Source organism: Stegodyphus dumicola, chromosome 9, assembly GCF_044657685.1.
Source record: "Stegodyphus dumicola isolate Sdum_Otavi_A_Nest chromosome 9, ASM4465768v1".
NCBI lineage: Eukaryota > Metazoa > Arthropoda > Arachnida > Araneae > Eresidae > Stegodyphus > Stegodyphus dumicola.
This window is the reverse complement of record NC_140776.1, coordinates 177,503,331-177,513,872: the sequence shown is the minus strand read 5'-3', so window position 1 is coordinate 177,513,872 and position 10,542 is coordinate 177,503,331. Positions and strand designations below refer to the sequence as shown.

The 10,542-nt window shown below is 35.5% G+C and overlaps 1 long non-coding RNA gene across 1 annotated transcript; it reads left to right on the top strand.

Moving 5' to 3' along the window:
- The first annotated feature begins 431 nt into the window (after nt 1–431).
- LOC146995567 (uncharacterized) lies at nt 432–1,497 on the top strand. The gene is made up of 2 exons (XR_015043240.1): nt 432–1,023; nt 1,179–1,497. It is a non-coding gene; the product is annotated as an uncharacterized LOC146995567 (long non-coding RNA).
- The last annotated feature ends 9,045 nt before the right edge of the window (nt 1,498–10,542 follow it).

The following is a 10,542-nucleotide window of genomic DNA, read 5'->3' as shown; positions in this document are numbered from 1 at the left end:
ATGATTCCACTGCAAACCATGCAACTGCTTCCCTGGATTTGTATGAACAAGGTAAGGCAAGTTTCGTGTTCCTGGTTCTTTCCAGTTGCCTAGAGCTGCAATTCAGGTTTTTACCTGGAGTCGTTAATAAACAGTGCAAGCTCCCATTCCTCTTGGCTGTACAGAGTATGATGAGGGTACCATGTTAAAGGTCTTTAGAATTATAATTCTATAGAAGATGGAGGGAGTGAGACGCAAACTATCCGTGTTTCAAGCACAACGTCAAACTTCATGCAGCGATAGAACAGATGATTGGAATTTTCGGTGTCACCAAATCTTTTTCAATCGCTTCGACAATAAAAGCAAATGTTCTTCAGATTAAATTGTTAACACCGTACATCTTTGATGACGCTGTCTATTAATTGAATGATTGCGGTTTGAAGTTACTGAAATGTATATTGAGATGTTGCGCCACCTCTATGTGCGTACGAATGAAGTGCGAGTTTTGTCTTTTATTTGACAGCTTAGGATAAATAATAATCCTTAAAATCTAAATTTAAACATTCAGATTTCAGTATTAGTGCCATGCGGAACATGTTAGCTGCGTACGTTTGAGCGTTAAAGTACTGAGGGGAAGAAGGTCCGGTTTTAATTTAGTTTCCACATAATCTAGATATTCGTTTATAAACTTAACCACTAATAACAATTTTCTTTTTCAGATTGCTGAAGAGTGGAAGAAGAAAAAAAAAATTTACATGGAGAGCTCTTGAAGCGGGAACCTCCTTTGGGTAGGGTAGATTTCATCTGTATAGAAGAGGGTATGTTCGTTCCTTTATAGGACGTATCGTTGTTCAAAGTGATGACGGGAGCTGGAGAAAAAAATAAGAATTGTACACGCCACGTAGGGAAAGTATGAAAGATAAGGACAGGGTACAAGAAGCGGTTTAAGCTGAAGTACTTAAGAGAAGTAATTTCTTCCGGGGCCCCAGAGACAGGTTGGCAAGAGGCTTCGCTTCTACAGAAAGATCTCAAGTTCTATCCTCGGTAAGTAAGTGACATTGAATCATAAATGTTAGATGTAAAATAATGTGTGATATGAATATGATGAAATGTATTGAATTATAATTGTAAAAAAAGTAATGTAAATGTAAATGTATGAGGGCGGGAGCTGTAATAACGAGATTTGTTGTAAGTTATAGGTTAAACGAAAGAGAAAGCTGAGAAAAGAAAAGGGGCGCATAATCGGAAGAAAAAAGGTAGGAAATGAATAAATAAGGAAAGGAAAGGAAAGGAGAGAAGAAAATGTCCGGGTGGCACACGAAAGAGCCCCGCAAAAGAGAGAAGAAGATTAATTTAGGAGGAAAACAGTGCCATCCGGGAAGGGGCTTTTGCAGAATTTTTCCATCTGCAGAGATACGACTCGTAAATTTTAGATTTTATTTTGAAGTTTATTTCTAACATAAATGTTGTTGCAGTTACCTGGTTTGTACAAGTAAAAATAAATGTTTTTCGGTTTTATGAGTCTTTATTGTTTATGTTTAAATATTCACCAAGATATTTATTCCCCTCTAAAAATCAGTTTATCTTGCCGTTTAAAAGTCAGTTCATCAATATATTTTTTTGTAGTTTAAAAATCAGTTCATCAAGATATTTTTTTGCCGTTTAAAAATCAGTTCATCTCGGCGTTTAAAAGTCAGTTCATCAATATATTTTTTTGCCGTTTAAAAATCAGTTCATCAAGATATTTTTTTCGCGTTTAAAAATCAGTTCATCTCGGCGTTTAAAAGTCAGTTCATCAATATATTTTTTTGCCGTTTAAAAATCAGTTCATCAAGATATTTTTGTCGTGTTTAAAAATCAAGTCATCAGTTAAATTTATCGTCGTTTAAAAATTTTAGACTTTTGCCTCTAGCCTCTTCATTTTTGTAGAATATATTAACTTGCTTTATTTATGAAAATAATTATAAATTGATTTTATGAACTCGAAATATTTAAATTTTTCCTATAATTCAATTCATTCTTCACAAAATCCAGCTCTTTTGTATATTGTTAACCCTCGACGAAACTGGATGATCTGTTACTTCCTCGTATAGCTCCGTTACGTTCATACGTTTCAGGTATAATTTCGTATAAAGAATTAAACTCTTATACCCATCATGCCAAACTCTCATACCATCATGCAATTATTTTTCTCAACTGATCAATTGATTATGATTACACCCTAGACTTCTTAAAATGATTATTTGTACCTAAACATTGTTTGTTATTTCACAATTCCTTTCGTTACAGGAAAATATATATGTCATGAAAGGGTTAATCTTTGAATTATGGTAACTTGGAGATTTTTTGGCGAAAATTTGGCGACCAATCCTGCTACAGCAACCTGCTAGTTTTGTTCTGGACGCCATTTTGTTTTCACGAAGTAAAGGCAATTTTTTTTTCCAACAATCTGCTAGCCGAATTACGCTTATGCTAGAACTTTTATGGAACAAAAGTGCTTAACCATGACGAAGATTAGGTGCGAAATTGGGAGAAAGTGCAGAATAGAATAAAATAAAAACTATTACTAGACGAATTATATATAATATTTTGTGGGGTTAATGTTTGGATTATGGTAACTTGGCGATTTTTTGGCGACCAACCCTGCTACAGCAACCTGCTAGTTTTTGTTTGGACGCCATTTTGTTTTCACGAAGTAAAGGCAATTTTTTTTTTCCTACTCAACATTTTTTTTTTCCAACAATCTGCTAGCCGAATTACGCTTATGCTAGAACTTTTATGGAACAAAAGTGCTTAATCATGACGAAGATTAGGTGCGAAATTGGGAGAAAGTGCAGAATCGCCCACTGCTTGCCGCGTTTTTAAGAATTGCACATACACGGTATCATCCATGTAGACGTCGACCTATTTTCACTTAAAAAATATCCCAGAATTGCACAAAAATGGCATTGCGCATACTCTTGACTTTATTCATGTACACTGATAAAGTCCTAGCTAGTAACCTTTATCGCCTTACCAAAATGTCGCCAAACTACCTGTTACCATATTCCAAAGATTAGCCCATGAAAGTATACATTTTACTCCAGTTCCGATATACGTCTGAAGAGTTGAAAGGCACGGCACGGGGCCGACTTTCTTGTTTACTATGGCTCGCGCAATTGGCAGATATCGTGTAGGCCAAGAGGTTAAGGAAATTTAATGATTAAAACAAATTACCTTTTTAAGCATATTGAGGTCTTCCATTTATTACAAAACATTTATTAAGAGCATCCGCTGTCTAATGTTATCTGATAATTACTGACGTTCGTGCAAATCATGATATTCAGAAATATATCTCCAATGAACTTTATCTTATCAGCTTTGTTTTTTATGAACGTTACGTTACCTCTATACCGAACTTCCATTGCATAAAAATAAGATTTAAAGAACTCTGCGGATTTCTACGAATGAAATTTTTTTATGAATATTTTCAGAATTTCTACACCTTTTAATTAAAGTAAAGCATTCTTACTCTTTAAAAATCATCTAAATTTTGAATTTTAGGAGGAACATCTCCCCCCTCCCAAAATTAAATTACCGGATTATACATTCCAAACAAAAACTAAACTGAGCAGATACAACATCTGCTTTTTGGAGAACCAAAATACACAGTAAACACAGTTTGCGACACCAAAGAACTTGAATGGGATCTCTCATTCCATTCAAGGTGCTTGGATAAGCTATTCACACAGATCTCTGTTCAAAACTGTTCAGAGCTCAAATTGTGCCGGAGTCCATCGGAGGTCAGCTCCGATACTTCTTAGTTTTGGGGATAAATTCTAATTTTAGCCGGAGTGCACCGCAGCCCTAAATAAGAAGGCTTCACTTCTTTTATATAACTGAACAACAATTTCAGTAGAAATGGGATCTCGACAATTTTTTTTAGCAATAAAATTATATTACAAATTGATCATTAAATTCTAATATACCTCTTTGTGTTTTATTTAATTACTTTAATCCTTAATTATTCAATTAATAAACAATATTAAATTAATTATGAATTAAATAATAATTATCAATTAAATAATTATTAATAAATATTCATTGTTAACATCCATTCTACAATTACATAATTATTAATTAACTATTCAGTTTGTAAGGATTATGTTAATTTTATTAACAGTTAAAATTTAAGTTAAAGTTCTTTCCTGTCAAATTCTTAACTTCAACTTACTATTTCCGGCCAGAACGTAGTTTTGGAATTTGATGAATATTTAATGAGAAGGAGCGGTATTTAAACCGCGAAGTTACTTACGGAGACAGAGAGAGAAACAGAGTTTCTGAACTACGCGCGTCTGCCTTTTTGGCCGCTCTCTCTCCCAAAGCTGTTTTACGCTCGGCCGTACTCAGGCCCTTGCTAAGCTTCGTAGTAAAATAGGTTAAGCGGCCAACTCTCATTGAACCTTGATAGCTTTGGCTATACTTAGTTAGTTAATCTTAGTTTTAGTTTAATTCTTAGTCTGTTAAGTTCAAGTCCAAAGTGCGGAAGTTCAAGTCCAAAGTGCGGACTTTATTTGTACACTCCCAGGCGGAGTTTTGTTAAATCTTATCAAATAATAAAGGGTTAGTTACACTTCTCTCTTGTTGTTTCCTTTCATCGAACTCTAGCGATTATTCGCTTATCAGTTCCTAGGTTCCTCACTTCCAACATTAAATTAGAACTGTGTAATTCTCAGATTATTGCTAAACTACTAGCTAGTAAGCTTTATCGCCTTACCAAAATATAGCCAAACTACCTGTTACCATATTCTTAAGACTAGCCAAAAAATTCCCCCAACTGGATTGGGAACGGGAAAAAAATTGCCCACACTGGTGTGGGAAAAAATTGACCCAACTGGGGTGGGAAAAAATTGATCCAACTCACGTGGGAAAAAATTGCCCCAACTGGGGTGGGAAAAAAATTGCGCCAACTAGGGTGGGGAAAATTGCCCCAACTATGGTGGGAAAAAATTGCCCCAACTAAGGTAGGAAAAAAATTGCTCCAACTGGGTTGGGAAAAAATTGCCCCAACTGGGGTGGGTAAAAATTGCTCCAACTATGGTGGGAAAAAATTGCCCCAACTGGGGTGGGAAAAAAATTGCCCCAACTGGGGTGGGAAAAAAATTGCCCTAACTGGGGTGGGAAAAAATTGCCCTAACTGGGGTGGGAAAAAATTGCCCCAACTGGGGTGGGAAAAAATAGCCCCAACTGGGGTGGGAAAAAATTTCCCCAACTAAGGTGGGAAAAAAATTGCCCCAAATACTTTTCCCCCTTCGCAATAAAGGAAATGCTTGATAATTTTAGCTGGTCATAACGAACACAAGAGATAATAAACATGCAAATCTAATAAAACTTTCGTTTTAATATGCCTTTCACAAAATATACAACAAAATCGTAAATTTGGATGTCAAAAATATATTGCCAAAGATCATACAACAAAATGAGGAAACAAAATTTAATATTTTGTGTTTATACCTTTTGCACTCATAACGGCTTGTAATCTATTTAAAACCAAAGTCCTGATGGAAATTCTGTGACACACGTGCAGGAGTACCACTCCTCATTATACAAGTTCATTATTACGAAATTTTATGTTTACTGACTTCTATGTCCAATTTGGGCCATAAATTTTAAATTGAATTTATGTCGGATGATTCAGGTAGTATCTTTAACACGCGAGTAACGATTGCCAGGTGAAGTTCACTATACCTATAGATACACCATCCAAAATTCGTCTGATAAATTAACATGAATGAGGTTTAACAAAATCGAATCTCTTTCTCCTATTTATTTCTGAAATGAAAGGTTTCTTTCTAGCTGACCTGACGTAATAACTTCCTTCATGTCAGCCATTCCGTAGAGTCTGTACACTAAAAGTTTCATGTGAAGTATTAGCAACATCTTTGGCCAACTGCATATAATGAAGAAATTAATTTCTTAACCTCTTTGATAATGCAACGTTTTCCCTTGGAGAAAACATTTGGAAGTCGTCCACTGGGGTGGGAAAATTTTTTTATTTTCTGTCGATAATGTCTCTTTTAACTTCTTGACAACACTTCTAACAGTTCTAACACTTCTTACGTCCAGTTGTATTTCTGGTGAATCTTTACATTATGGTAACTTGGCGATTTTTTGGCGAAAATTTGGCGATTAACCCTGCTACAGCAACCTCCTAGATTTTTTTGGACGGCATTTTGTTTTCACGAAGTAAAGGCATTTTTTTAACTCAACATTTTTCCAACAATCTACTAGCCGAATTACGCTTATACTAGAACTTTTATGGAACAAAAATGCTTAATCATGACGAAGATTAGGTGCGAAATTGGGAGATAGTGAAGAATCGCAAACTGCTTGCCGCGTTTTTAAGAATTGCAAATACACGGTATCCATGTACACGTCGACCTAATTTCACTTAAAAAAATCCCAGAATTCCACAAAAATGGCATTGCGCACACTCTTGACTTTATCTATCGACCTATTTTCATTTAAAAAGTCAAAGAAACTTGACAAAAATTCAATTCTTCTTACTCTTGTAAAAAGCGCCAAACAAATAAGTGTGCGATACTGCACTTTAGCAGCAAAAATGTTTCTAAGTATTATTAGCTAAAAAATCACGACCGGAATTTTCCAGAAAATGTCACATTACATGTCTCATGATCTTTCATTTCTCTGAGACAAAATAATCTGTGATTCGAATTGTGCACTTCTCAGATTATTGCTAAACTCTAGCTAGTAAGCTTTATCGCCTTACCAAAATATAGCCAAAACACCTATTACCATATTCTTAAGATTAGCCAAAAAATTGCCCCAACTAAGGTGGGAAAAAAATTGCCCCAACTGGGGTGGGAAAAAATTGCCCAACTAAGGTGGGGAAAAATTGCCCCAACTGGGGAGGGGAAAAATTGCCCCAACTAAGGTGGGAAAAAATTGCCCTAACTGGGGTGGGGAAAAATTGCCCAAGAAAATTGGGAAAGAATTGCCCCAACTACTTTTCTCCCTTCGTAATAAAGGAAATGCTTCATAATTTTAGCTGGTCATAAGGAACACAAGAGGTAATAAACATGCAAATCTAATAAAACTTTCGTTTTAATATGCCTTTCACAAAATATACAACAAAATCGTAAATTTGGATGTCAAAAATGTATTGCCAAAGATCATACAACAAAATGAGAAAACAAAATTTAATATTTTGTGTTTATACCTTTTGCACTCATAACTTTCTCATAGAGAAAACCGAAGTTCTGGTTGTTGAGAAGCTTCTATTGGGAAAAACCAAAGTCCTGATGGAAATTCTGTGACACTCGTGCAGGAGTACCACTCCTCATTATACAAGTTCATTATTACGAAATTTATGATTACTGACTTCTAGGTCCAATTTTTGCCATAAATTTTAAATTAAATTTATGTCGGACGATTCAGGTGGTATCTTTAACTGGCGAGTAATGATTACCAGGTGAAGTTCACTATACCTTTAGGGTTACCATCCAAAATTCGTCTGATAAATTAACATGAATGAGGTTTAACAAAATCTAATCACTTTCTCGTATTTATTTCTGAAATGAAAGGTTTCTTTCTAGCTGCCCTTACGTAATAACTTCCTCCATGTCAGCCATTCCGTAGGGTCTGTACACTAAAAGTTTGATGTGAAGTATTAGCAACATCTTTGGCCAACTGCATATAATGAAGAAATTAATTTCTTAACCTCTTTGATAATGCAACGTTTTCCTTTGGAGAAAACATTTGGAAGTCATCCACTGGGGTGGGAAAAATTTTTTTATTTTCTGTCGATATTGTCTCTTTGAACTTTTTGACAACAGTTCTAACAGTTCTAACACTTCTCACGTCCAGTTGTATTCCTGATGAATCTTTACATTATGGTAACTTGGCGATTTTTTGGCGAAAATTTGGCGATTAACCCTGCTATAGCAACCTCCTAGTTTTTTTTGGACGGCATTTTGTTTTCACGACGTAAAGGCATTTTTTTTAACTTAACATTTTTTCCAACAATCTACTAGCCGAATTACGCTTATACTAGAACTTTTATGGAACAAAAATGCTTAATCATGACAAAGACTAGGTGCGAAATTGGGAGATAGTGAAGAATCGCAAACTGCTTGCCGCGTTTTTAAGAATTGCAAATACACGGTATCCATGTACACGTCGACCTATTTTCACTTAAAAAAAATCCCAGAATTGCACAAAAATGGCATTGCGCACACTCTTGACTTTATCTATCGACCTATTTTCATTTAAAAAGTCAAAGAAACTTGACAAAAATTCAATTCTTCTTACTCTTGTAAAAAGCGCCAAACAAATAAGTGGGCGATCATGCACTTTAGCAGCAAAATTGTTTCTAAGTATTATTAGTCAAAAAATCACGACCGGAATTTTCCGGAAAATGTCACGGTACATGTCTCATGATCTTTCATTTCTCTGAGACGAAATAATCTGTGATTCGAATTGTGCACTTCTCAGATTATTGCTAAACTCCTAGCTAGTAAGCTTTATCGCCTTACCAAAATATAGCCAAACTACCTGTTACCATATTCTGAAGATTAGCCAAAAAATTGCCCCAACTGGAGTGGGAATGGGAAAAAATTGTCCCAACAGGGGTGGGGAAAAATTGCCTCAACTAAGGTGGGAAAAGAATAGCTCCAACTGAGGTGAGAAAAAATTGCCCCAACTAAGGTGGGAAAAAAATTGCCCCAACTGGGGTGGGAAAAAATTGCCCAACTAAGGTGGGGAAAAATTGCCCCAACTGGGGAGGGGAAAAATTGCCCCAACTAAGGTGGGAAAAAAATTGCCCTAACTGGGGTGGGGAAAAATTGCCCAAGAAAATTGGGAAAGAATTGCCCCAACTACTTTTCCCCCTTCGTAATAAAGGAAATGCTTCATAATTTTAGCTGGTCATAAGGAACACAAGAGGTAATAAACATGCAACATCTAATAAAACTTTCGTTTTAATATGCCTTTCACAAAATATACAACAAAATCGTAAATTTGGATGTCAAAAATGTATTGCCAAAGATCATACAACAAAATGAGAAAACAAAATTTAATATTTTGTGTTTATACCTTTTGCACTCATAACTTTCTCATAGAGAAAACCGAAGTTCTGGTTGTTGAGAAGCTTCTATTGGGAAAAACCAAAGTCCTGATGGAAATTCTGTGACACTCGTGCAGGAGTACCACTCCTCATTATACAAGTTCATTATTACGAAATTTATGATTACTGACTTCTAGGTCCAATTTGTGCCATAAATTTTAAATTAAATTTATGTCGGACGATTCAGGTGGTATCTTTAACTGGCGAGTAATGATTACCAGGTGAAGTTCACTATACCTTTAGGGTTACCATCCAAAATTCGTCTGATAAATTAACATGAATGAGGTTTAACAAAATCTAATCACTTTCTCGTATTTATTTCTGAAATGAAAGGTTTCTTTCTAGCTGCCCTTACGTAATAACTTCCTCCATGTCAGCCATTCCGTAGGGTCTGTACACTAAAAGTTTGATGTGAAGTATTAGCAACATCTTTGGCCAACTGCATATAATGAAGAAATTAATTTCTTAACCTCTTTGATAATGCAACGTTTTCCCTTGGAGAAAACATTTGGAAGTCGTCCACTGGGGTGGGAAAAAAATTTTTATTTTCTGTCGATATTGTCTCTTTGAACTTTTTGACAACAGTTCTAACAGTTCTAACACTTCTCACGTCCAGTTGTATTCCTGGTGAATCTTTACATTATGGTAACTTGGCGATTTTTTGGCGAAAATTTGGCGATTAACCCTGCTATAGCAACCTCCTAGTTTTTTTGGACGGCATTTTGTTTTCACGACGTAAAGGCATTTTTTTTAACTCAACATTTTTTCCAACAATCTACTAGCCGAATTACGCTTATACTAGAACTTTTATGGAACAAAAATGCTTAATCATGACAAAGACTAGGTGCGAAATTGGGAGATAGTGAAGAATCGCAAACTGCTTGCCGCGTTTTTAAGAATTGCAAATACACGGTATCCATGTACACGTCGACCTATTTTCACTTAAAAAAAATCCCAGAATTGCACAAAAATGGCATTGCGCACACTCTTGACTTTATCTATCGACCTATTTTCATTTAAAAAGTCAAAGAAACTTGACAAAAATTCAATTCTTCTTACTCTTGTAAAAAGCGCCAAACAAATAAGTGGGCGATCATGCACTTTAGCAGCAAAATTGTTTCTAAGTATTATTAGTCAAAAAATCACGACCGGAATTTTCCGGAAAATGTCACGGTACATGTCTCATGATCTTTCATTTCTCTGAGAGAAAATAATCTGATTCGAATTGTGCACTTCTCAGATTATTGCTAAACTCCTAGCTAGTAAGCTTTATCGCCTTACCAAAATATAGCCAAACTACCTGTTACCATATTCTTAAGATTAGCCAAAAAATTGCCCCAACTGGAGTGGGAATGGGAAAAAATTGTGCCAACAGGGGTGGGGAAAAATTGCCTCAACTAAGGTGGGAAAAGAATAGCTCCAACTGAGGTGAGAAAAAA